The following is a 27,057-nucleotide window of genomic DNA, read 5'->3' on the forward strand; positions in this document are numbered from 1 at the left end:
TTTCGTGGAGGAAAATTTCTCAAACTTTTAATTCCCAGATTGTCCTGCTAGTGTTTAAGTGTGTCTCCAGGATGGGCTTTTCCCCAGCTGCTCCCAAAATAATCTGTGTGGGGGCCAGAAGTGACATTATAGGAACTTTGAGTCTCCCTAGTCCCAGGCTGGATAAACTTCCTCTCTGGTATGAGTCTGAATGCTGTGTAAGCCGGCTCTAAAATTTGCTCAGCTACATATGGCACAAAAGAAAACTTCCACATGCTGGTTTTGAGACACAGAAGATGCCCCAGTCAATCCCTTTCCCCAAGACACAGGAAAATCTCAAACTAGATTGCCCTCTGCTCCCGGCTTCCCTTTTCCACACTATCCAAGGAGTGTGATATGACCAGCCGTCGCTACAATGTACTTTGAGATCTCTGCATGGTGGAAGCACGAGGAGAAAAGGGGAAGGGAGTGGGCCATATTTGTTCAATATTTGTTCACTTTGCAAATATTACCCAGTTATTCCAACATCAGCCCTTTGAGAAGAGCATGATCAGGGGCTGGAGCACCACAGTAACCTTTCAAACAGCTCTGGAATGTTGTTTGCTACGTCTACCCTAATACTAGGCGATTTCTTAAAAAATTAAGACAGATGACCTTTTTTTGCACGTTTGACTAGAATAGATTTTTCCATTGGCTCCCTTGGCCAATCGGCCAGATTAACACGCAGATCAAAAGCTGCCAAAATACTGAGGGTGGACACTCAACTCAGTGATGCCTGAGAACGGCTGTGCTGCCTCTCTGGCGACTTTAACAGATCCTGAAAACTCCCCTGCTCTCAGCTTCTCAGGCAATGGCATCGGCAGCCCAAGCTCAACAGAGGGATGTGATTGCCAGGGATAAAAAGTCACAGAGTACCTCTGGGTGAAAACTTCCCCCTACTCAGCAACGCATGTTCAGCAAGGCCAGTGATCTAACTTTTTCCATCTTTGCTCTGTTTTGACTGATAAAAACCAGGAGAAATAATATGTGGTGTTTAAAGCTAATTTTTCCCATGTGGGATACAAGAAGGAACAACCTTCTAGATTTAATTTCCCCTTCCCTGTTATGAGGAAGAAGTGCATTTTCGGGCATGGGTTAGAAGGAGAAAGGGTTGAGTGACTCTTCAGTGGCAAAGCGTGACAACTAGGCTCATTTCTATTAACTATATTTTGTACAGTGTCACAGAGTTATTTGTACCAAAGGGTTCATTGACTTTTGCATGCATCCTGAGATAGGCAAAATCTCTCTGTGGTCCCTATTATCAGCCTGTTTAATACACTTAGACATATGAGTTGGGCAATTGCCATTACTCTCAAAGTACAAATCTGGCCTCAGAGGGACACAGGAATTGTACTAAGCTTTATGTGTTACTGCAGAGGGAAGAAATCGCAGCCCATGCTTATGATCCATGCTCTCTAGAAAATGCAAGTCCCTTAGAATTCACAGCAGATAGGGGTCCTGGGCGACCCGGTAGGAAATAATACTGTCAGAGATGGAAAACATCACTCCTTTATAGGATTTATGCAATTCAGTCCAGGATCCCAGGAAGTTTCTAGCCAACCTCTGAGGTTCATAGTCTTGAACCCTCCCCTAAACCTTGGTATCTATGTCCTTTCATTGAAGAACTGAAAAGGGATCTGTTTTTTCTTTCAGAACATCAACCCATTAGGGTAACCTGTATTTCTTCAGTGCCCAAGCCATAGCTTTCGCCTCTCAGTGTTCAAGTCCACACACTTCGTAGCCACAAAGCTGTAGCTTTTTCTGGAGAGAGAAGAGCTGAAGGCTTGTCATTTGGTAAGCTATGAAAGAAGAAGAAAAAGATTTATGAGACCAGAGGGAACATGGATGAGCCTGACTGTGGCTGGTGGGGTAAGTGCTCCAAGACTTGCTCTATCTCATGTTTAAGTATTTTACATTACATTGGGCAAAGTACAGAAACAGTCTTTGGAGCAAGGTCAACTTTGGGATTCTTCTCTCCCACACAGAGCCCTTAGGTTATAATGTCATGTTTACTCATGTTGGGAATCCACATGCCCACTGCTTCCCACTCAAGCTGTCCTGTAGCTAGTAATTAGGACAGTTTTCAGAGAAGGAAGAAATTTGGATTTAAACTCTCTGAGGCAAAGTCAAGAACTGAACCTTGGCTGCCACATTCAGAGGCAACTCCCACCATCCAAGTATTGAAAGGGTGAGCTGGGTTGGTTTGGGGTTTTTATGGGTATGTATGTTTGCCTGTATGGGGCAGGATGCAAAATTAGTGATTGGTGGACTTTCCAGCTGAATGCTGGTGGTGCTTGCTTCTACATGCCATGAATAGCTTAGCTCAGATGGGGTCCAGCAGATGTACTCTGAACATTTCTTTGTATCAGGACCTTCAGGGGATGAAGACAAGGGAGTGATTGATTAGTGAACATGGGCAGGACTTAAGCATAGACTCAGAACTAAATTACTTGACACTGACAACATAGAAATGTGCATGAAAGGAAGCAGAAATTGAAATGCCTAGGGAGCTCCTACTGATGGAAAACTAGGTGCTAATGAGGTGAGTTTGGTGTTTGGATAGTCACAGTTGTAGTAGGCACCTAGATCCCTTTATGGATGAGTTCACATATGAAGTTTCCAACACAGTGGGGAATTTAACCTGAGTCCAGCTCTACCCCTGCACAGAGGCTTTATTGGCGTGTCAGGTCTGACCTGCCTGACACGCTGTCTGGGTCTAGAGTGGTTCAGCTCTTCTAAATGTAGCAGTGTGATTTAGTTGCCTTAACTTTGTCACTTAGTGTCATTTAAGATGTCCTAAGGTGTTCCGCCTAGTCCTCCATTGCTGCTCCAGCAGGTCATGCCTCTCCTGTAGAGCCCATGCATGTCTGCCAAACTTATTCAGATGTCTTGAATGCCCTAGGACACCTTGCACAGCTCTCAGCAGCTATGTCTGGAAAATTAATCAAATTTTAGATCTCCATTGAATATGATGGGAATTTAGACACTCAGCTTATGTTTGGGCTCTTACATGTTAGATAACCTAAAATCAGAGAGTGCTGAATGCCGGCTGGGGAATTGGTGGCACTATGCCATGCTAACTTATGGTGCAAGGTGCTTCTGAGGTACACACCAGCCTGAGGTATTATTTTAGGGGGCTCTCCCTTCCTTTCCAGAGCAATTGTTATTGGTTTCAACCATTCTTCATGGGAAGACCTAACCATCTGGGCTGCTCTCCTGCCAGCCCCCTGGATTTGCCATATAGCCTCTTGGAGTCAGCGTGCCACACCTTGCACGTCAAAGGATTCCTTCTGGTCCCTATTTTCTGTACCGTGCCCCATCCTATTCTACCCTAACACTTGTTTCCTTTCGTGACAGGAGAGAGGATCCTCTTGCACTGCACATAGAGCCAGGAGGTTTTGCTCCTGTGAGCAGGGGCTGGCTACAGTTTTCCTGATTTCTATGTTCAGCTGGGTAACACACAAGCCATGTCAGTCTTGGGTTTCTTGGCTCCTGAGTGTGGCTTTATTAGGCGTAATGGCCAATTCTCTTTATTTGAGTCTTTCCAATACCTGGACACACACACACACATTTTGCTGTGTTAGGTCCCTCTCAAGCAGATGTTGTTGGGTCTCAGTTTCTGGCTCAGTCAGTATCTTCATTACTGTACAGATATATTGATTTTGTATCTTTCCTCAATAGCTCTGCGTGAATGAGGCTTAATATGCCAGGGAGGCAAATGATAACACAGGGCTGACACAGTATCAGATTTCCTCTTACAAAGCGGTAACATATGTTTCAATACCCGAGTCCATGTAAGTCCTAAAACATGATACTCTGCTAAGACATGCCAAAGACATGAAGGGGAATTCCTGTGTTTGAATACAGTGGAGTTTGGAAGATTTCTTTCCCTTTTCTCCCGTCACTGCTACCACTGACAAAGAAATCAGGGAGTGACACCTGTGACTACTAATACAAAGCAAAGCAATTTGCTTAAGAAACCATTTATTTCTAAGAGCAAATAGAAAATTATTCCAAACTATTTGTTCATCTGGGGACCATTGAAGTTCATGGAATTATCTCACCTGATACAGAGGTTTGCCTCTGAGTTACTGTGCAGAGATGTTCTTTGTAGTCAGTGGAGAGGAAGAAGCACAAAATATGGTTCATGTTATCCTGAAGGAAATATTCAATATAGGCCAGATGAACTGCACCCTAGAAATGCCTCTTTATCACCATTAACTATACAGAGATCTTGTGAAGGCACTAGCTCAGGTGTTGACATCTACCAAAGTTAGTGAGATGTGGCATCTGCACACAAAAAGTTGGTGAGATGTGGGATTCATTCCACCTTGGCAATCTCAGTGGTGGCATTTAAGATGTCTGTTGAAAAGGTACTTCTTTGGCAACTACGAGCAAGTTTTAGTGTTTTTCTTTTTCCAAACATGGAGTACTCTTGAGTTAGGGCAAAATTTACACTATGGACTCATCTCCTCAACCCCATTCCCATCTCAAAAACCTGTGTCTACCCCAAAGGAAGAAGAAGGGGGCTGGTACATCCCTGAGGTTCCTGGGTGCTGCAACTGTAGAAGTACTAGCAGAAAATAATGTAGTACAATAAAAAAGGTGAGAGCCTGTCCCAACTCTGAGATTCTTGAAGTGTTGTGCTGGAGAACCAGATATGATGGTAATTAAAAAAAAAAAAAGAAGGAAAAATGTAGTGTTATGGACTTTTATCTGTCTTTTGATGAGAATATTCCCTTGAAATGCCAAGGAAAGGTGGAGAGGTGTGATCAGCTCACAACACAGGTTAAGGGAAATCCATGCAGCACAAACCCAATATCAATATATGCAGAGGGTTGGCCCCCTCCCAGATATGGCATAGGAAGTTGGGAGGAGGGCAGTGACACTGGAAAGGCGCCCTACCTCCACACCGTGTGGGGGCTGCCACATTTCCATCCCATCCAGACAAAGAAATTCATCCAGCTCTGGTGTCTGCCTTTTCAAGACCTTGCTGAAATACTGCAGCAGGTGCAGAAAAAAGCCCCCGAGTGATTTGAGGGCTGTGGGAAGTGCCGTGCAATGAGACCCTTGGTGAACTCCAATTCCTTATTTCAGTTTATCAGAAAATTTAAGAGAGGACTTCACTGTAGTGTGTAATTCACTATTCCTCTGCAGGAAGAATGTGCTGCCTATCCAAGGCAGGAAGCTAGAACCAGGCAATTCCAAACTGGAAATAAGGCGCATTCTAACTGTGAGGTTGATTAACCATTGCAATGAACCATGAAAAGATTGATAGATTCCTTCATCTCTCAAGGTCTTCARTTAAAACCGTGTGACTTTCTGAAAGAGTTGTTTTAACCCAAACAAAACTTAATGGAAAATTTAAAGGCTGCACAGTGCAGGAATTGTTGAGGACTTTTCCACAGGGAAGGAGAATTTATATGATCATTGTGTAGTTCACTGTTTCTGTTTGCTTTCTGTAGAAAGCCTCATTTACAAGAGAGATGCTTGAGATAAGTGCAGAAACAAACAAGCGAAGCCCTGTCTTTCTCCTAAAGATAAATGTCAGCAGAAGTTAATGTGGCTAAATCAGAAGTGGAGTTTATCTCAAAGATACTTGATGAATCTGGAAGAATTTTTATTTAAACATCCTCATAGATTTTATTTGAAAAGTCAAAAAAAGAAAAAAAGGAACTTCAGAACGTCAGAACTTCAGAGTTGCCATAACCAATAACTAATGAATTTGTCTCCTTTGCCTGTGATTTATACATTCCCCTAATCATAAACATTCCTCCAATTTTGCTAGCTGACCCAAATCAAAAGGACAAAGTCAAAGATCGTTGTTGCACATTTTAAAATGCAGGACTGTCTCCTTCTCAATAAAACATGATGGATTCATAGTCCAGCATAGAATTCACAATCATAAAGCCGGGTGCTAGAGGTTAACCACCACACTACAAATTCCAGGACTTTGATTCATAAATTCAGGAGTAAAACATACTTAAAAAGAAAAAGTGGAGTCTGCAGTTTTGCAAACTATTGACCTCCCTCAAAGCTGGACCTGCCTCTTTGCTGCTCGTGAGGTACCTGCTTCCAAAATGAAACAAAGACCAAATAAGTTGGACAAATTTTTGGAAGCATGAGGGTGCCATTCTCATGAAGTCAGATTCAATTCCCATCTATTTGTTTCTCTAGTTCTTGTTACATGCATCAAAGCAGCCAGTTCTCTTCGTTTCTTTAGCAAGAGATTTACATAGTGCTTCAGGGATCTCAAAGAATAACAATTCAAGTGGCACTAAATAATTTAAAAGAAATGTTCTCTGTGTGCTCATTTTTTAGAAAAGTATTTGTTTGGACTTAATATGTGCCATGATGGATTGTAAAATCTGACCTCTCCTTTTCTGAAAATCTGGAGGAATTTAAAGTCAAATGATGTGCTGATCAGAGCAATTGCCATCTCATTAGTATTTCAGGATCTATGCTCTCTGCTATAGGAATTTCCTCTGCATTGTAATATTTAGTTTATTTCTTGCACCTCTCTTTTTGTGGAATAACCCTGAGTGGAGCCATGGTACCCTGGAAATAAATGAGAGAATATCTACTGACTGCAGAAAGTAACCTGCAAAGAACCTGTAACAGAGTGATTTTCACTTTTGTTCTCTTACTCTCCTTCTGCAGCACAGAATAACATAATTTACCCTAATTATATTTTTATCCTTCCTCCTTTTCAAGAGATCTATTTTTTATGCTCCCCTAGTACTTTCTCAAAGAAGTTGTTTATGACTAGTCTCTGCCATCTGCAGAGTCCTGAGGGAAGGACTGGGACCATTAACTTAATTTTGGATGAGTGTTTGTGCAAGGTAAATGCACTTGAAAAAGCAGCATGGATGCAAGGATAACATTCATACGCACACTGCAATTTCCCATAGCTTAAATGAGGATTCTTTTTATTAAAATAAGAACTTAATTAATACACATGGGCATTTGAGGATCAGACTCTATATACAATTCATATGGAGTTGATTTAAAGATCCTGAAATTAATTAAAAGGACTGGTGAAGGAGTCTGTTTCTAATGGGAATAACACACTGATAACTTTCATAGTTAGGATACGCAAGAGATTATGATTGGCCTCTCAGAGATCAAGAATTAAAATAAAAAGGGATAGCTAGTGCCTCATGCAGAGTTTGATCCCATTTGACCTGACCCACCCTGTGCTGACCTTGTCAGTCCACTGCAGTATGATACCCAGTCTGAGAAAATGAAGGGTTGCTCTGCATCCAAAATTCACCCTGGTTGAAAATGGCTCTGTTTTGTCCCTTTTCCATCACAGGCTGAGTGCACCTCATCCTGTTTGTCCCACGGGCTGTGTAGATATAGTTAACGATGGTTTTGTCCTACTAAAAGGGCTAAACTGGCAGGAGGAAGGAAGGATGAAGGCTTTCTATGGCCTGGCTCCTGCAGGCAGGTAGAAGATATTAAGGGACATCAGTATCTCAGCATGTGAGAGGACATCGCACTGTGGGAATCACCATGTGATTGGTGCAGCCTCTTCAGGTCTCTTTCATTGCAAACTGATCTCAAGAGGCTTGATTGTCCCAAAGTCCCGAGACTGTTCCCAGATAAATGTAGCTTTGGAGATGTGTTTTTAGCAAAACGATTGAAAAGGCAGCAGGCAACRTTGTGGGGTGAACCCCTTTGGCGCTTTTTTTGTCTTCTGCATAACAACCACAAAGTGTTTGAAGCTGCGATGGCCAGCACCAGCCAGCAGCTGGGAGAGGAAGCGTTGTCAGACACCATTGAACCTCTGACTGCCACAAAATAAATATCCAATGGAAAAGAGATGAAACAGGTCTTCTAAATAAGGTCACAGTCCTGTTTGCAATAATGTCACCACATTCAAATAGGAAGAAAATTAATGACTCAAATATCCATCATGAAGCCTATACAGGTTACAGGTTAAATTTACCTGAAATAGGATTGGTGTTGCACAGACCTACCTCCCTTGGATAACTTTCAAGTGTTTCACCTGACCAAAGCAAAATGAAGGACTGACTCTTAAAAATAGTTAGAATGCAAATTCCGTGCCTTGTGTTTGTCAGATGAAAGAGAAGGGTGTAGGATGGGGGAAMTCAATGCTGTTGTGCTTGGCCCACAACTAAAGAAAATCTTTTTTCAAGTGTTGAATGAATTTTGGTGCTGCCCATGAGGCTGGCGCTTTACACAAGTGTGTGCAGCCCTCTTCTGTTTCAAATTTGCCAAATTTTGGATATGGTAAACAGGATTTTTTCCTGTCAAATATTTTGCTTCCTCTGGGCTTAGAAAAACAATTAAAAAGAGAAATTCTCTCTGTCACTCACTCTTTGCAAAGGCATGGTATGTTTTCAGCTCTCTCATCAGTAAGCATGCTAATTTTTTGGAAAGGTTTTCTATATTCTTCTTGTAAGTAGAATGTATTGTTAGCCAAAACAAACACAGAAAGAAGCCAAGGAAAGAATAAGATATATCTACTCATATGAAGGATCCAAAAAGGGAAATCTCCAAAAACTACTGTAAGTGCTATAAGATTTCAGATGGCAAACTCATCCAAAATTAATGGTTAACAAAACATTCAGTTCTTAAACAGCAATAGGATAAAAAGAACAGCTTCCAACAGTCAAAAGTTTCCTTCTTTTAGTGTGGTAGGACTGTCTTGTGATTAAGGCCTTGGCATTACGAGACCTAGGTATAGTGCTTCTCTCTGGAGTGACCCTGTGTAAGTCAATTCATTGTGTTGTGTCTTAGTTATTTATCTGATAATGGTCATGGCATTTCTTTCTTCATCTATTTTCCTCAGATTACCACCTTCTTGGACCAGGATTTCGCTGATACAGTATCTTAAAGGGTGGTCAAATTTTTTCCATCAGATTCATTCTTTTTAAATAAATTTTTTTTTTTCGATTCCACTAAAAACAAAACATGTGCAGAAAGTTATTTAATATGACCCCCAAATTACAGTTTTCATAACAAAAATCAGAATGTTGGGAGACACCTTCCATATTCTAAAAGCGTCTTGACATCTATGGATCTGGCTAAACCCATATTTCATTTTACATGCAGTCTTCCACCGGAAAGGAGCTGCATTGCCCTAGGGTTCTATATCTATTTTATAAATTGTGACTCATCAAATGTAATAGCCTTTTGGAAAGGTGGTCGATGCCAGTATCTAGTGTTAGGTATCTAGTCGCAGAGAATACAYGCTCCCTATGCACATGAAATCTGTAAAAGTGATGGAGGCACTAACTGGTCCAAATTTKTTGTTGTTGTTGTTTTGGTCTTCTTGATGCCATTTTTAATTACAGAGGAAAGAAACAACAAAACAAACAAGGCATGTGTACTGCTATTTCTGTGTGCAAGGACATATAAAGACCTAAGAAAATCCCATTGTACAYGAACCATTCAGTTTGAATAAACGTCACTTTCAATATATTGACCACATACACATGAAACTGGGACAATACTTATGAAAGCAAGTGAAGCCTGAATTAACTCAGTTCACCCATTAGTGACTCAGAAATAAGTAGCATTCAACAAGGAGACGGGAGAGCAGCAGTGTTTTCTGACACACCCAAGCTGAGTGGTGCGTTGGAGGGAGGATGGTGTGTGTCGACATTTTCCTTTAACAGTTCACCAGTTGGCTGAAAGCAGACACAGAAAATGTTAACTGCTGGAGAACTACTTTGTGGAAGTTAGCTGAATTCGCCTTTTAACAATTACAGCTTTTGGCCCTGGCTCGCCTGCAAAGAAGAGAAGATCTCTTTCACCTGAGTTTTCAGTCTGATGCTTGGGAAAATCCATGGGGAAAGGGGAGATTTTGCAAACTGCTTCATATAACTGTAACCCTCTTTTGTCCTTGCTGAAATTCTCTTCTTATTTGAATATATTATACTTCCACTCGCCAGCCTTGGGTGCCATTCTGGTAGGGCCTGAACAAGCAGCTTCTAAGAGAAAGCTCTGAAAAGTAAATAGGCTTCCCGGTCAGGGCAGCAGAGAGTAGAGGAGTTGCTTGTCTTTTGGGCAGGAGCTGGATGGAGGACAACAAAGATGCACAAAAGCACTTGCAGCAATGGCAGCAACAACAGTGCCCTTCAGCTAAACCCCCGCTGGGTGCTCGCACCACGCTGCTACCCTTTGGCTGTCCCACACCTTTTTCTTGTCTGCAGTTTCATTCACCACCGTACCGACATCCCTGACTGCAGCTGCTGGCAAAGAGTCAGGCGATGGCTTGTCTCAGCTGGAAGGAGAGGAGTTAATACTGCAAAACACACACTCAGGAGGGATATCCCCAGGGCTGCAAGGCCAGCCAGCGGGAGGACACACGGAAACCTGTCTGCCCTCTCTTAACCTGACCCACCTTTCTCCACCCTGGCTGGCCTGGCTGACCTCCCTGCGCTTACCACAAACTTGGACTTGGCTCCATCTCTGTTTTTTTTTTTTTTTTTTAATATGCAGCAGTTTGTTTTTAAATAGGAACTGATGAAAGCTGTTGCTGTTCTTATTTTTCCTTTCTGTGAACTGAAGTGATGACAACAGAACTTCTAGTAAATTATAACATAGGCAGTCAGTTCCAGATTAGTTTTGAAGTTGGACTTTCTTGGGGGGAGGGGACAGTACAAAATACAGCCAGACAAAATTTAATTAAATACTTGTATTTCGTAACTGTAATTTATCTAGCTCAGTATGTCCTTTCCCATGGGTTTGTTTGGATATAGAGAATTTTTAGCTTTCAGACTGCCAGACCTGGAAACTTCTGTTTACTGACYGGACAGGTAGAAAACAGCCAGTAGCAAAGTAGACATGCCCACACTGCCCTCTTCATGGGTCTTCACCCTCATCCGAAGTAGCCATCTCTAGGGATGAGAGGATAGTTTTCAGGCCACTTAGCGTCTGGTCTCTTGCAGAGCCTGCCAAGGCTGTATGTTTACCAACTGAAACAAGCCAACATATTTTCATTATATCTCTTACTACTGTGACTCAGAAATAATTCCATATGGTTGCAGTCTTGCTACAGCTCTGTATGGGTTGGATCTGGAGCCTGTTGGAGTCAATGGAGAAACTCCCAGTGATTTCAGTGTGTTTTGAAACAGACCTGCATACATGAGTGAGTGAGAGCTTGGAAAAAAAAAAAAAAAGATACATTGTCTTTGATCCTGCTAATACAGATGTCATTGCTCACCACACTTATTACCCAGCTCTTTGTTACTTGCCACCTAGGAGCCCTAGTACGGTGGTGAGACTCATAAACAACACTTAGCCTSCTGCCGTAGCGGATGCTCAGTGCTACAGTCTTCATGGAGCACATTACTTCACCTGTGTTTGCTGCTTTCCAAGGCTGTTGTAACCAGGGCTAGGCAGGCTGAGTGCTGGATCCAGTCCTCCTCATGGAAACGTCATATTCTTACCCTTTTCCTATGCCCATCCCTTTATCAGAGAGTGACGGAAGTAAGAAACTTATCTCTTTCAACAGYATTTTTGTACAACCATTTTCTAACTAACAGTATAACACTTGCAGACTCATCTGTAACAGGCACATGAGCTATCTTGCATTTCTCCAGATCAGCTCACGAGCGCTGTAGTTTTCCTGCCACAAATGCACAAGAACAGATACACATGTCCATATGTACTCTATTGTCTGAATACTTTGTGTATGAAACTCATTCTRAGCATTTGTTTGTCTAACAGCCTGAAAAATGCCAGTTCTCCCATATATAATCAGGATAAATGAAGAGTTACTTTTTTGCTTGTGATTTCTGTTGAGTGGTCAGCATGGAAGGAGTTTGCTAATCCTTGTCCAGTCCCTCATGGACTGGTGCTTTCCACACAAGGAAGAGCTGACAGCGTGCCAAGGGGTCATGAAGAGGGGAATCATACAGCTCTTTTTCCATAGACATAGTTCCTCTGGGAGAAGGTTGAGGCCCACGGGTGCAGCACAGGGAGTGAATTGTGCTCTGTTGCAGGGGATAGACAGAGGACTTTGGTGTTCACGACCTTTTACCTGGCAGCATTCTTCAATCCACAGTCCTAAAAAATTAATTGCCTGGAAAAGACATGAAACAGGATGAGAGGACTCTCCTCTCTGCTGACATGGGACCTGCTGACTGAACACATTCTGTCCTCTCTCCTGCCTGGCTCCTAGTAATCTCCTTTCCTCCTCAATAGATTATGACTGTGCTTTTGCAAAATTTCTTAGCCTCATGCTTGGGGACTGAAAGACGTTTCAAGAATAGAAATGGAGTGAGTGACACTCCCTGTAACAGATGATACTGGATGTCACCAACCAACCAGACAAAAAAAAGATAGGGAGACTCCAACAGACATAGTCAAGGCAGGGCTGCAATTTTGAAGGGGAAAATGATAAACAGAGGTTTGGGTTTGGCTGTGCTGTGATTTTCTTTCTATTTTGTCCAGGAAAATTTTTAAAATGAGGAACTGTAGATATGACACATAGTTGGGATGGGGCATCTATTCCAGATGTTGGAGTCTGGTCTTTCTGGGTGCTTAGTCCTTGCAAGAAAGCATCAAATTCCTTCAAATCCTGTTGTCATTAATGGAAACCAAGGGAACTAAGTATCTTGCAGGGCTGGACCATTAGTGATAGGTTTGGGAAAGGACATCAGTGTCTCTAAGTTACATATCATGCTACTTAACTCTTATGTGCTTTGCTTCAGGAGAGTTTTACACAAAACAGTCTTGGGACAAAAGAGAGGTTATTGGGGAGCAGTATTAGAAGCCACATCACTTCCCTGGCAGCTGATCCACCAGTCTACAGCATTACACCCTCATTTTGCAGGTTTTTCGTTTGATGTCTATGTATTGCATTCCTGGCCAGACTTAAGCAGGGTGCAGGATACCCCCAACCATCAGCCTGCAGCACACAGAAACATGCTCCTCAGCATAAGAATCTAGTTTGGAATGAACTTTGAAGCAGAAATTACTGGCTCACTGCTCAGGAGAAGACACCCCGGCAAGGTGGATGGAGGATGACAGACTGGCTGTGAAAAACAGACATGATGCTCATTGGCAGAGTTAGTTAGGACAGGAAGGCAGGGGGAGAAAAGTTAAAGATAGAGAAGAAAGTGACTTCCATCTGTATTCTCTTAATTCTCAGATGAGCTCTGTCCTTTGAGTCTGGGGTAGATCAAGGGGAGGGAAAATAAAGGGACAGAGTGCCTTCATAGGAACATCACAGTTGAATTTATACGTGTCAGGGATGTTATAAAAGCCCCTTTCACTGTTGGTTTTGCTTGTCAGAGAAGCTGGGGACTCCTGGCTCCTGCTGGAGGAGAACGACTGCTGTCTAAAATTCAAGGTCTTCGCACTTTTAAAAAAACAGACTATTTTCTCAACTTTCTTTACTTTCCAGATGTTTCTGTTTCAGAAAAAAATCCTCATCTCTCTAAAACAACCAGAGGTTTGTTCTTATTTGTCTACAGGGTCAACACAAACTGCAGTGATCAGTGTTGCAAACAGCAGCTCCATTTTTTGCACTGTGTGACGGAAGATGGGCTAGAAACCATTTGGCAACGCCACAAGGTTGTGAGGTAGGACACGTGGTTTTTCTTTCTAAGGATTTACTGCAGTTTTAGTGAAGGGACAGTAAAGACATTGCTTGGAACCTGTAGTAGAGCAATTTATAGCAGCTTATAACAGTAATTCATGGAAGTTTATTATATGACCTGCTTTATGAAAGTTCASTATTAGTTCAACATTTAATGCTCACAGACTTGGCAGAGTTTCATGCAAGCTGGATGCTGAACATCCGGTGAACTTTGTTTACGAACATAGTATATGGTGCTTAGAAAGTTCTCAGCAAAGCTGCGGCCAGAGGCCACCACACATTTCTGTGTAAACTAATGAGCATGCTTGCCATGGGGACTGGAGGGATTCTGTGCAAGGATTTAGAAAGGCTAATAATAATAAAAATATATCTTCACAGAATCAATGCTGTGCTTTAAAAATAAATAAATGAAGAAAAAAGGAAGTGGAGATGCTGCAGAGCACAGATATGAGGACCGGACCTGTGTCATCAGCTCCCCCAAAGAGAACTGCAGGTCTTCCTCTAAGGTGCTTCTGAATGGTTGTGAGTAGAAGAGAAAGTCATGGACATGTGATCATAAGGGAAAGAAATTACCAGAAAACTAAGAAGGAGGCTGATTTGGAAGGAAACGCTTTCGCTGTTTTGTCTTCCTCTTTTATTTGGCTGTGGTTTATGGCACAATGATCGACTGCAGGCTCTTTTCCTAAGATGTTTATTTTGGAACAGTGCTATCACTGTCATGCCGCAGTTATTGTGTATAGCTTGTTTTCATCTTAAAAAAAAAGCCCAGAACAAACTGCAAACTTTACAGACCTATAGCTCCAATATTCATCTGTGGACACAGGGGGAAACCCCAAACCCCTAGTTCATGTGTAAAATGGGCCATTGGCACAAATGTTCCCACTAGGTAAATTGTGCCTAATCCTTCCTATCTGTATAAAAGTAGTAGCAAGCACACAGTCTGCTTTGCCTCTTCTCTGCAGTCCAGAGTGTGGGGTCAGGGACACCAACACCAGGTCTGTGCATTATCCCAGTGGCTGATCCTTCATGCTCTCTGGGAAGAGGTACAAAGACAATCTGTGCACATGGAAAGTGTCAGCCCGCACAGCATCTTTTGCATACTGCTTCCAAACACTGCAAAGTACGGCTTAACTCAAACCTAGATGACTCATGTTAGGGGCTTACCTATGTCCTGAAGGGAAGAAATCACCATGCAGGTGAACTTTGAAGAACTTAAGCTGCACAGGCTGTGCTTTCAGGTGCTTAAAGTGTTTCTCTACTGAAATATCTGTCAAAATAATTTATATGATCCATAGTGCTGTACTGCTAAACTGAAGTTTTACAGCTAACTTTTGGCCCTGGCAATCACCTGACTAAGTATAATCTCCAACTGAAGTTTCTTTAAAATCAGTGAAGAGGCATGTTTCATCCAATGTATTTTAGGGGTTCAGTTTGTCCAGTGCCATTTGAGACAGCATTTGAGACATTGACACAGAGCTGACAAAGATGGGACACGACATATGGGAGACTCATGGCATGGCGACCTGATGGCAGGTGGGAGCCTGGGGTGTCCAGAGCAAGGTGGAAATTGTAGCAAATGCTTTCAAATCCTTTGCCAGTAGGAGGAAAGAAATGACCACTGTCATTACCTTAGACTGTGGAATCTATATTTGCATTATTGTTGAAGATGCAGTCTAATGAAACACAAACATAGTGCCTGACTTGTATAAGGTCAAAACACACTGTGGCAATGCCACCAAAGACTGTGTTTCACTGAAGCCGGAACTTATATGAGAAAGGCCATCTCCTAATGAGGGGCCTGATAATATGGTTACACTCTGGGGGATGCACATCATTTCCTTTTGGCACAAAAGTAGGTGTCTGAATTATGAGGCTAGGCTTCCTCCAAAGTCAGCTGAAAGAGGGAGACTTCTGCCGGTGGGAATTCAGAGCCCTAAGTTAGGCTTGATCTTGAATTGCTTTTCTGCCGAGCACTTCTGTTTCCATTACCTATAAGTGAGCACCGGTTTCTGAATTTGGACATTTAAATTAGGGCAGTAAAGTTAGTAAGTATAAATAGTCTCATCACCTTTCCTTGTACCCTACATTCAATCTTAAGAAGAAAATCCTTACAGTGGATGTTAAAGGAATGGTAATGCTGATTTACTGAGTTGGCTGGGAAGTTGCTATTCAGATTTGCACCAGAGAGGTAGCCACTAACAAGGGAATGTCCTTTCTGTGGTAAAATAATGCCACTGTCCCACAGCTAGCTGCCCGAGCATCCTCAGTGATATGAGCCTGGCAATACATTTGGGCCAGGCTGTTCAGGTGTATGAAACACCAAGTGACCCAGATGATCATGCCTGTAGGGGACTTGACGGCTGAGAACATGCTTGTTTTTATTTGTGGATTATTCCGTTTCCATTCTTAGCCCTCTTGATCGATAGGATAAGAGCCATGCCTTGGTAAACAGATATCCAGACTGAGCTGGAAATCACCGCAAAACCATTGCGTTGTTTGAACAGATCAGAATGCTCCTTAGGGGCTTATTTCTGTGCTTATTTTAGACTCTTGTGGCTGGGAATTATGAAAGGAAGTTGGTTTTTATATCAAAACTAGGGTGGGGATAAAAAAGTGAGGTCAGACTGTTTGGCCAGTTTGAGCATGGCTTCACTTATTTCAGCAAATAAGCAAACATTGATGATCATTAACACTTACATGTGCCCAGACATTTACACACACAGAGACACAAAACTATTAATAATTTTTTTTTCTTAATGTTACTGAATTGTTCTTGTGGTAAAAACTTGGGTGGCTTCCAGTTTTACATAGCTAGGGTAGACTCAGCTAGTTGGGATGAAATGAAAACCATCCTCAAGCTTCCATCAAAAACCTTGAGATAAAAATATACATATATCTGTTCAATATTTTTCCCTCCTTATTTTTCATTTTCTCTTGCTTCTGCCCTCCTGGTCGCTAGCCAGGTCTCARATATATATGCACATCTAGACTATCCAGTTATAACTGATGGTGGAAAAACATTTGGGGAAGGATGTTAACCTAGAGCTTCAGGACTCGTAATGCTCTTTCTAGATATTAGAAACCAGACATCTGTAGGTTATTCTCCCTTCTGTCTCCATCACAGCTTCAGGTCTTTCAGCACTGAGAGCTGATTCAGAGGTGGAATACTAGACTACATGGATGCTGACCAGCTCTGGTCATCAGTCAGTCTGGAAGAGGTAGATCTGCTGCAGATTCCTGGACCTTCTCGTTCTGCAATAGATCTGCTTGCAGCAATCTTGAGTGATCTCAGGCATCTGTGACAGTGGATATGATGGAGTTGATAAGTGCATGGAAAGTAACCCTTTCTCCCAACAGCTGGGAGAAATTTGAGGTATTCAGGTTGCTAGAAAATCTGTGGGCCAGTTGTATTCCACTTAAATCCTGTTTAGGCTTGAGTGTCAACTGAGATGCAGTAACTGTCAGTACATGTGCTCTTACCCCATGGCTAATGTGAGAGAACGTGACATATTAAACTCCTTCCACTGCGGGTTAAGCTAGACTCCAATAATTGACATTTGCTGGATGAGGAGAGCCTACCTCAACTAACATAACTAAGCTGATTTGCTGCTAAACTAGAGGAACGTGCTTCAGCATCCTTCATCTGAATCTTGTGATTCAACCAAAAACATTAAGTCCTGTTGAACTCTGACGAGCACCATGATCTCCTCCGTGCCTGGCGGAATGGGAGCACTCATAATCTTCAGAAAGTTCATGAGTCCTATCTGGTGATTTGAGATGAGGCAGGTCTGCATATGTACATGTCTACAGACACCAGGACAGCTTTTACTGTAAATTATTTAATCCTTTTCCTTCCCCCAGCAGTTCCATGATTCATACCAGCCCAAAGCAACACATCTATCTGGCTGAACTTCTGCAGATTACTCTGTATCCTATCCAGACATTTTGGACAAATACAACGTACTAACAAGCTGTATCTGCACCAGGCTGAATAATGCTTCCTTACGACACAACTTCCTGTGCTCAACCAAGATAAACAGTGAAAGAGCATCCTGTTGGCCAACTGGGAGGAGAGGCTTCAGTTCTTATTTAATTTCAAAATAGTAAGATTTAGTAAATACCTACAGAAAGTAGGAAGTACATTGCTCACGCGAACAGCCCATTGTAATTCTGTGCTTGCCAGCAGTATGTTATTCCGTCACTAGATGTCTCTGTGGGCTGCACAGAGGGGCCATAGACCTTGGGGTCTCTGGTGAGCAAAAAAGACCAAGCTGGGACTTGGGCAGTGGAGAAAGCCTTGGCTCTCTGCATGTGGATGTGTCTGCCATGCAGTTTGTGTTTAATAAACAGTTTAGGAAGGTTTGTGTTTCTTTGATTGCGTGGGTCTCTGCTGTGAGCCACAAGCCATATAAYTCATCAGGTAAATCTTATTATGTATGGTTTTGTGTTTATGAAGCACTCTAAGAGCAATGAGAAATTCAGCTTCAGGAGTGTCCCCATGAAGCTGGGTAGCGAATAATATAGGAAGAAAATCAGGCAGATAGCACAAGTAGAGACAGAACCATGGTTTCTTGGAAAAGTAGGAGCAGAACAAAGGCCGCGACACAAGGCACCCAGGAGTACTACGTATGGGAACAGCCTACCGACAACTCCAAGCTCGGTCGTGTCTCCAACACCTCCTAGCAATGCAATAAGAAGATCATGAGACCAGAAATCCTGCAGTGAAGCCTGGCTGTTAAGGTCTCCAGATAGGTTGTGACATCCTACTTTGGCGGCTGGGAATGTTATACGGAGAAGRAAAACAAAATACAAGCTGTAGTTACATGTTTGGAGGCACCTCCAAACAAAGTTGAAGGATGAAAGGCATGAATTCATGCATGTCTTTCTTTCTGAGAAAGCATGAGGAAAGAAACCAGTATTTGACTTCCTCTGGGAAGAAGGAGAACGACTCTCATCTGAGAAAAGCATAGAGTAGGAAAAGGGAGGGACATTGCACATACGTGAAAACTCTGAGCCACACTGGGAATGTGCAGGGGTGGGCACAGCTGTGATCCACTGCATTGACAATATTGCCTTGCATTTGCTGATGCTACATTGCGTGTGTGTGTATGTATGTATATGTGTGTGTGTGTGTGTGTGTGTGTGTGTGTATGCATGCTGAAACTATAGCCCTCAACCCCTGTAAGCAAATGTTTGCATCTACAGATAGGCAGATAATTAGACACTTAGATGTCTGTACCTATCCTTGGCTTTTCTGAGGTAATCAAGTGTATTGCAACAATGCAAAAGTTTAAAAAGCCTTTGGTAGGAAAGTAAGGCTGAGCACTCAGTAGAGGAATGAAGACAGAGAGTCAGATAAGATATGAGCACAGAAAGTAGAGATAACCCAGGCCAGTAGCAGAGGGAACACCCCACTTCCATCAGAAAAATGTGTGGCCTTTGAAGAATGCCCCAAAAAATTCAGCTCCTGAGATTACCATGGAGTAATCAATGTCGTATTAATTATATTTGACACTTTAGAGCCAAATGAAGTGACTATCTAATTAAAAGCACAGCATCACCTTAATGAGAACAACCCTCACTTGTCACATCACGGGAGGGTTTAGAGCCTCCCTCCCCCCCTCTGTTCTTTGAATCCAAGTTCAAATTCAAGGGAAAGTTTGCTTATGGATTAGGTCCAGATGTTTGATGTTTTAACACTTATTTTCAGCAGTTCCCTCTGCATGAAAGCTTTGAGATGTTTCTGAGCATGCTCTGTTTCCTCTGACACAACAGTGCTAGGAATGGGCTGTGATGCACTCCTGAGTTTGGAAAGCGATGGTGGTGTCACTTCTAAATCCTGCTGAACTGGAGCATATCAAAAGATCTTGTCCTGACCAGCAATTCATGTTAATCCTCCTCTCTGTCCAATTAAAAATTGAAACCCTTTGGCTCTGTAACTAGAATTGACAAGACACCACTTTGACTAAGGTAAATCAGCTTAGCTCCTTGGGTTTGCCCTGGATTTAGGCCAACTGGTGGCTCTAGTCCGAGTTGAAACTCTACCCAGAAGACCTAAATGGCATCCCATATGGTGTTTATGGCACTGGAGGGTCACCAGGAGCATCCCAGGATGGCCAGTATTCCCAGCCATAAGATCAGGTGTCTCAGCTGTGGGAACTCTTCTTCTACAGGTCGCAGCAGCAGCTCCTGACCATGGTGGTCCATGAACATGTGTGTATGGGGACATCATCCTCCTCGGTGCCACTGATAAAGATCTTTTAAGATGGCTCTTGAATTATATCTCTAATTAGTCCTTCAATGTGTCCTTCGGAGCATGTCCCCCAGGTGCCGAGGAGGTCTCCTGGGCTCTCTTTTTGTCACCCTCTCTTTCTACTCATATTTCCTTAGAATCTCTTCTGCAGTCACACATTCAAAACTATCCCTTTCTTAACACCTCTCCTTTCATCCAGAAAACCTTCAAAATGGTGAAGATCACTTCCCTAAACTATTATTTGTAGCACGTTACCACTTGCTTTCCATCCTTTTCCAGCATAATCCACTTTTGTTTGACATGTCAATTGTAAGTTATTTGGGCAGACACTCTCTTTGTACAGCACCTGGCACAATGGATTGTGCTTCTTGGCACTGCAGTCACAATGACACCAGAGCAATAACCCAACTACAATTTCATAAGCAATAAAACTATTAATTAAAAATTAGCTTGTTGATACGTATTTTAAATTGTCTTTTGAAACACTCTAACATTACTGGTCTTTCCCTTTACTTTATCACTAGCAATATCAAGGCACTAATGAAAAGGCTTTTCGTGTTTTATTTCACCCTGCTAGCCTATGTGAAAATTTCCTCATTGTTATAGCACTGTTATAGTTTTACTTATTAATACATTCATATAATGGATAAAAACTCTTAAYCTTCTGGCACTGATTCCCCCAAAACAAGCAAAGGTTTAAGCAAAGAGGGGCTGTGGCTGAAACGGATCTGACTGACTGAAACTAACAGCAGAAAACTTGGGAGCAACTTCTGGGTGTTAGGAGGCCCCTCAAAGAGGTGCTTAGCCCCTTCTTCCAAGGAGAATGTCTTTGCCATCACTGCTCTCCGTTGGTATTTGTGCTAACACAGTGACAGTGGGAAATCTGAGTCCTATCTGAGCTTGGGAGTTGGGGAGAAGATTCACAGCAGGTAATTTTAAACTTGTATGCCTAGATTAAGATTAGAATACTAATTTAAGCAATAACATTTCTAAAACAGGCACTGCTAATATCCCTACAGTTGCCCAAAGCTCATCTAGCCCTCACCTCTATAATTCACTCTTCCCACCTTTCCCAGCTACCCAAATTAAATTATGCTTTGAAAGCCAATAGGATTTCTAGGGGAAACTGAGAAYTTATGGCTTTGGAGGAAGTAGGGTGGGATTTTGCAGCTATGTTTATTGGTCAGCATATTCATTTGTTTAATTGTATAGAGTTACTTTTTATTGATCAGAGCTCTTTTTGGTAGGAAATCTATACCCAGTATACAGGGGTACATTTTAYGCATTTTTATTCTAAATCGGAATTAAAAGCAGTCCCAAATAAATGACTTAAATCCAACTTCATAGCCTCTTAACCCAAGACAACAGCAGCAATTCCTCTTGATCTGTTCACTTAAAATAAATTCAAATCATATACAGGCCCTTCTGAGTTTCCACTCATAATCAGCTCTACAATGCCTAACATGGAAGCTTTTGAATTTACGAATTAAATAATTCCAAGTGTTAACTCTTTCTTCATTAACACAATGCTCTTTCCCTTGAGTTACAGCTAAGACATGGCCTCACATGAGAAAAGGATTTAGGAGCTGTGGCACACTGGATAGTATTTGAACTTTTCTGCTTATATTGAAAACTTTTTTCCTGATTATGGCTTTATTTGCTGGTTGCAGGTTGATCACCTTCTGCAACCTTGGCTAATGCAACTAGCTGAGGGATGAATGTTAAGCAAACAAATTTGAAGTTACCAAATTGTCCRCTTGTCTTCAGTGTCCACACAGCCTTAGCTCTAGAATTTTCCTGGCAGACCAAGATTTACCAAATCCAGTGTCCATGAATCAGGGCATCTTTTAAATCAAATTAAAGTAAAAATAGGATACTTTTCTGCGTTCATTGGTTTCTCCATAAGCCTAGAAAAATCTGAGTTTCTTCTAGTGGTCTGGGTGAACTCTTGTCTGGCAGCTCTGGTATTTTATCTTCCTTAAATTTTTGACCTGAAAGTCATGTCACTGGTAGCACAGATTCTCTTTGGAATTGTTTTCTTTAAAAWTTGAATTACAATTCCTTCCTTTGATGGAAGGAAATGAGTCATTAGCAGCCAACTCTCAAAAGTTTTCTAGAGTTTGTTCCTAAGCAGTAGCAGACACTATCCTTTCCTCAGCAGATTGCATTTCAAGCAGAGCCTAGTATAATCAGTAGATATCCTGGGATTTAGCACTTAGGACATCTCAAAATATTATTTTTCTTTTTACTGGCCTTTCAGAAGAAATCAAGCCCACTGGTAACTGCATGATGTAGCACAGAGACTTCATCAAGAATGGAAATAGGAGGTGACTGAAAAGCCCTAAAAAATGCACGTTTTGAATTTGTGGGAAATTAGAAGAATATTCCAACAGGCAGAGGCATACCCTGGCGTTGGTGCAGGACTGCGGGGTCTGAGCCCACACCAAATGCAATGAAGGTCCAGACCATTTTCTTGAGCACCTCAGGCAGGATTGTGCCTTAGACTCCTGTATGTTTCCTGGCATACTAACTTTCTGTTGAGATGTTGCTGACCCTCTTACAGCTACCCAACTCTACAGCTTGTCTCCAGGTAACACTTTTAAACCCCCAGCAAAACAAAGACAATGGTAGCTCATCCATGCATTGGTTAAAGACAAGCTGAACTACAATGGGAGTCAAAAATTTGAAATTAGCGTCCTTCAGCAGTAGCTATATGCTGACAGCCACATAAATCTAGGCTGGCTGTAAACATGTATTCAGACCTCTCTTAAACATTAGAAAGAGAGCTAATTTYGATCTAGGGTCCTGGAAAGTCCCATTTTTTAGACTAGGATGATGATATTCTGATATGGAGCTCCTGGATTCAACTTGCTCTTTAGAAAATCTAAGATTGTCCGTGAAGCAGCATATTATAAAGTTAGATTACATGTGGAAACTAAAGTACAGGTGATTGTTCAGGCCTCTTATTCTGGTTCACACCTGTGTCTGCATGCAAGGCTAGAAGTTGAATGGTTGGATACATGGCAATGTAACCATATACAGTTGCAATCCCTTTATTTTCATCAAAATCTAACTCAAAATAAGGTATTAAAACACCTTTAATGCTCAACTGTAGCAGAAAAACTCAAGCAAAAAATTCATTCATAACCACAGCTGGTGGTTGGCTTCTGTTCTGAAGCATGACAGCTTCTATTTTCCTGGTGTTAAAGGCAATTTGCCCAGTAGGTCTTTGGGGTAGGCTAAATAACACATGTGAAACTGATTGAAGAAAGATCTCCTGGAACCCTCTAAAACATTAATAAAATAGAMTTCATCAATCCTTTTTTCTTCTTCTGATAATTATGTTGCATCTATCCTATGCGGGAACACGGCAGAGAAYATTTTCAGCAGTAAGTGACTGCAAATGCATGCACCTGTGCAGAGACAGCATGTGTTTGCTGATGCCAAATGGATAATTAAGTGTACATCTGCCCCTGCAGTTGTCTGTGTTGTGCACACAAACACTTCATTGAGTGGAGAAATAGAAGCTGCAGTCATACAAGTGGGCGGTGCAGACTCTGTGTTGGCTTCTGGAGATGTGCTTCTACTGGCAGGAATATGCAGCTCACACAGTAGGACACAAGTGAACAAATGACTCTGTAGTCCTCTTTGGAGATGTCTACAGGACCTTTTGCAAGCTGATTCAAGCTCCCCCTGCCTTTGCTATGGACCTCAAAGCTGTATAACCATGCTGCGTTCACATCACTGGCTAGAGCACAGAAGTGGGTTAACCTCCACTACCTGCGCTCCAAAGCTGTCTTGCATCTGCTTGTAAAGGCAGGGAGATGTATTTATAAGAGTTGAAGGATCTTTGACACATTCTGTCTAGCTGTCATCAAGCCGTAAGCATGACTTACACACTTCTCCATGATTAATGCCAAAGTTCACATCAATGTCTTGCAGCAGAGGAAGGTAGGATAAGAGTGCAATTTCCAAGTGCAACTTCCTTGGGAGAGCTGAGAACTAGCTGGGAAGTTGTTCACCCTAACATCCTGCCTCTCCTAGTGAGACAAGGKAGTGCAGCATGAAGCAATGCAATCATTCAGCTATCATTTCGCTGAGATGGCAAAGGCAGATACTACATTTTTATTTAAATTGAAAGGGGAGAAAAAAGAAAAGTTCCAAATCTTTGGAAGGTTTTCTGCAACTAGAATGGAGTCAGTCATGCTGGCATTGGGGGCCTTTGTGGCTGTGCCAGCCCAGGCTCCGTGGTGGATCTCCRCCTCAAAGGCTTCCTCCAGAGCAGACTTCCCAGGCAGCCTGAACTGAGCYCTTGCAGACATTTCTCTCAAAGCCACTTCTCCTTGTGCTAAGTATCTCCTAATGCTTCTCTGTCATTASAGTACTTTCAATGGAATGAGACTGTTAGCATTTGATCCTAAAGGCTACCCACAACTCTAACCTACTGTATTTATCRTATTTGGCTCATTTCCTCAGATATGAGGATCTTATTAACAGTCCTTTGGAGGGCAGACATGGAAGCCATCTCCTTAGGAAGAAACTTGCTGCTACTTATGGCAAAGGCCTCCTCAAAAGAGTGCCTGCAGAGCTAGGATTTATGAACTTATTAGCCTGACTGATAATCCCTGGCTACTTTCTGCTGTTGGTGGAGACTTTGTAGGAAGGAGACCCCTTCCTTCCCATTGCAAATAATTCTCCATGCAAAGACTCCTGGTGGTGTGATCTTCATATCTATCTAAAGCATAAGGGCTGGCAGCACATGTTTTTCATCTAAGCTAGATCAATGGGCAGACAGTGGGTCAGATGTATGGCTAATCTAAATTGTCAGGAGCTTCAACATACAGAGCTGAGGGTCTGGCCTGGACTTGAGGGTAACCAGAGGTGACTGGAGCTCACTGTTATCAAAAAGCAGATGTTGGCAGGACTGGTTTCAAAGTGAAAAGGGAAGAAGACAGTGTCTAGGAAATGCACTACTGCCGTTTTTAAGTATTTAAAAGAAAGTGCTATGCTGGCATGATGATTTTTGGTAAAAAAAGACAAAGAAAAACTAAGAAAAACACAATGACCATTTCATGGATGAAGAGGAAAGTTCCTTACATGGAAAGCAGGTGAAAATTCCTAAGGATGCAGAGAATGATTTGTCTGGAGTGTTATCATCATCATTTAAAAATATCTGTGAGTCTGAATTCTCAGGCTTTTCCCCCTGTTCCTCCAGTAAAATAAGCCTCCTGATTTTTCATCTGTGTCRTCTTCTAGGTTCAGAAAACATGCATGTACTAGCATATCCTTCTAATTAGCCTAAATTTACATAATTCCATATTACCAACTACTGAGGCATTCAAAAAACCCGTGGTTTTATTTTCTGGAATTTAGGGCCTGTTTCTCATTTGTACTGTGGATGCTTCTTATCATCTGACATTTGTGAGGGCATTGACGAGGAGTGGGCATGTAACTCATACTTGTCAGGCTGCGAAATACTGCTCGGAAGGTGAAAAAAGTCTTCTCCTGAGTGGTTTTCATTTATTATCCATACTGTACCAGTTTCTAGAAGCCCAAGTCCTTTATGGGCTTGTGATGGTGGTAGATGCTGTGTAAATGAAGCACCATCAGAAACAAAGTGCTTGGAAGACTATTCCTTTCTCTTTCCTGGTCTTTCTTACACCAGTACATGGGGATATATTACCTTTGGTTCTTGGCATCCTCTCTGAATTTTTCATTTCCCTCACCACTTATCTAAAACCACTCACTGAGGTAATTTTCCATGTCAGCAGCTAATCTCATCTATCTGAGATCTTATTACTGAGCCTTTCTATACAAATCTACTCTTTTTCCGCAGTGCTCTGTTTAAAAAACTCAAATTCTCTAGCTGTTAGCAATGTCTACACCTGAAAGATGCAAGTRGTTATTAGCCAGCAGTATATACCAAAAGTCACAGGCCTATTTCTTTGAACCTTGTTTTCTGTTCAGGAACATAAGAAGGCTACAGACTTCCTTACTTTCTGCTTGTATAAAGGATTAAATTAYTAAATATAACTGCAAGAGGCCCCTCTCCAATGCTGAGTAGCCCAGCTCTAATCCTGCTTACCATTTATGTGTTGAAAGAACTTGAATGATTTCAGAACAACTAGTCCTGAGTTAAATTGGTCCAGCTGAAAGCAGCGTAAGGACCCTGCTGATTTATTTATTCACTATGTCAGTAGCCGTCTCAGTGTTTGACTCAGGCAAACTAAATACTACCTGATATGCATGTCCAGAAAATATCTACATAGTGAAAAGATTTTTGCTTCTAGATATGTTCCCCAAATTAGCTTATGTTACCTATTTGTCTTTCTACATGGTAGACAAATGCACTGCTTTTCCCTTATACCTAGACCTTGCAGATAACTTATCTATAGTCTCATCCCGTTTCTTTTTGTGCTGCAGTGTAGACATATCTGCAGACAGCAAATCCTTCCTGATTTTTTTACCAAGACTTCTCCACTGAGGTCAATATTTTATTTATTTTTATTCATTGGGAAATTGAACTTACAATTAAATGAATATTATTATGACAAATACTAACTTTTCTCTGAAATGTTTGCCTCAAAACATTTTTAAAAGCACTGAAAATGATAACATTTGTGAAGGTTGTCTGAAAATTAATACTCTAGTTTTTGGAAGAAAGCTGGTGTCTGGCTGGAAAACAATGGTTTTGCTTAAGTGTTTCCTCAAGAGTATCTCCTGCCTTTACTCTTCAGTCAGCCATCATCTCCACTTTTACTGTTTAAATGAAGCAAAAACTTTGTTATAAACATTTCCGAACTCTGTTGTTTTGACCAAAGTCCAAATACGGGTGTATAAGCTGAGCTCCGCTCTGCAAATATAAATAGCACTCACCTAGGGAGAGTTTAACTGTTTCTAGAAGTWTGTAGGCACCTTGGTCTAGGCTGTCGCTGGTGTTAAACTGGAGTAGTTTCACTGCTTCCCCTGGAATTATGCATTTCGCTCCAGTTAAAGATCTGCCTCTACCATTCAAATGGATTTGCACCCAAAAATGAAAACAAAAATCAGCTGTTACTTTTGTGTTTTCCTGGGAAGGTTATGACACTGTGACCTAATTCCAGCATCCACTGTCTTGTTTTCTTCTATACCAGAGCAGTAGGACAAAATGCTTGATGAAATCCATTATTTTCTTAATGCGTTTTACAGAATCTGTGTTAGTCCTGTC

The sequence above is a fragment of the Apteryx rowi genome, unplaced genomic scaffold (assembly GCF_003343035.1).
Source record: "Apteryx rowi isolate R43461 unplaced genomic scaffold, aptRow1 scaffold_22, whole genome shotgun sequence".
NCBI lineage: Eukaryota > Metazoa > Chordata > Aves > Apterygiformes > Apterygidae > Apteryx > Apteryx rowi.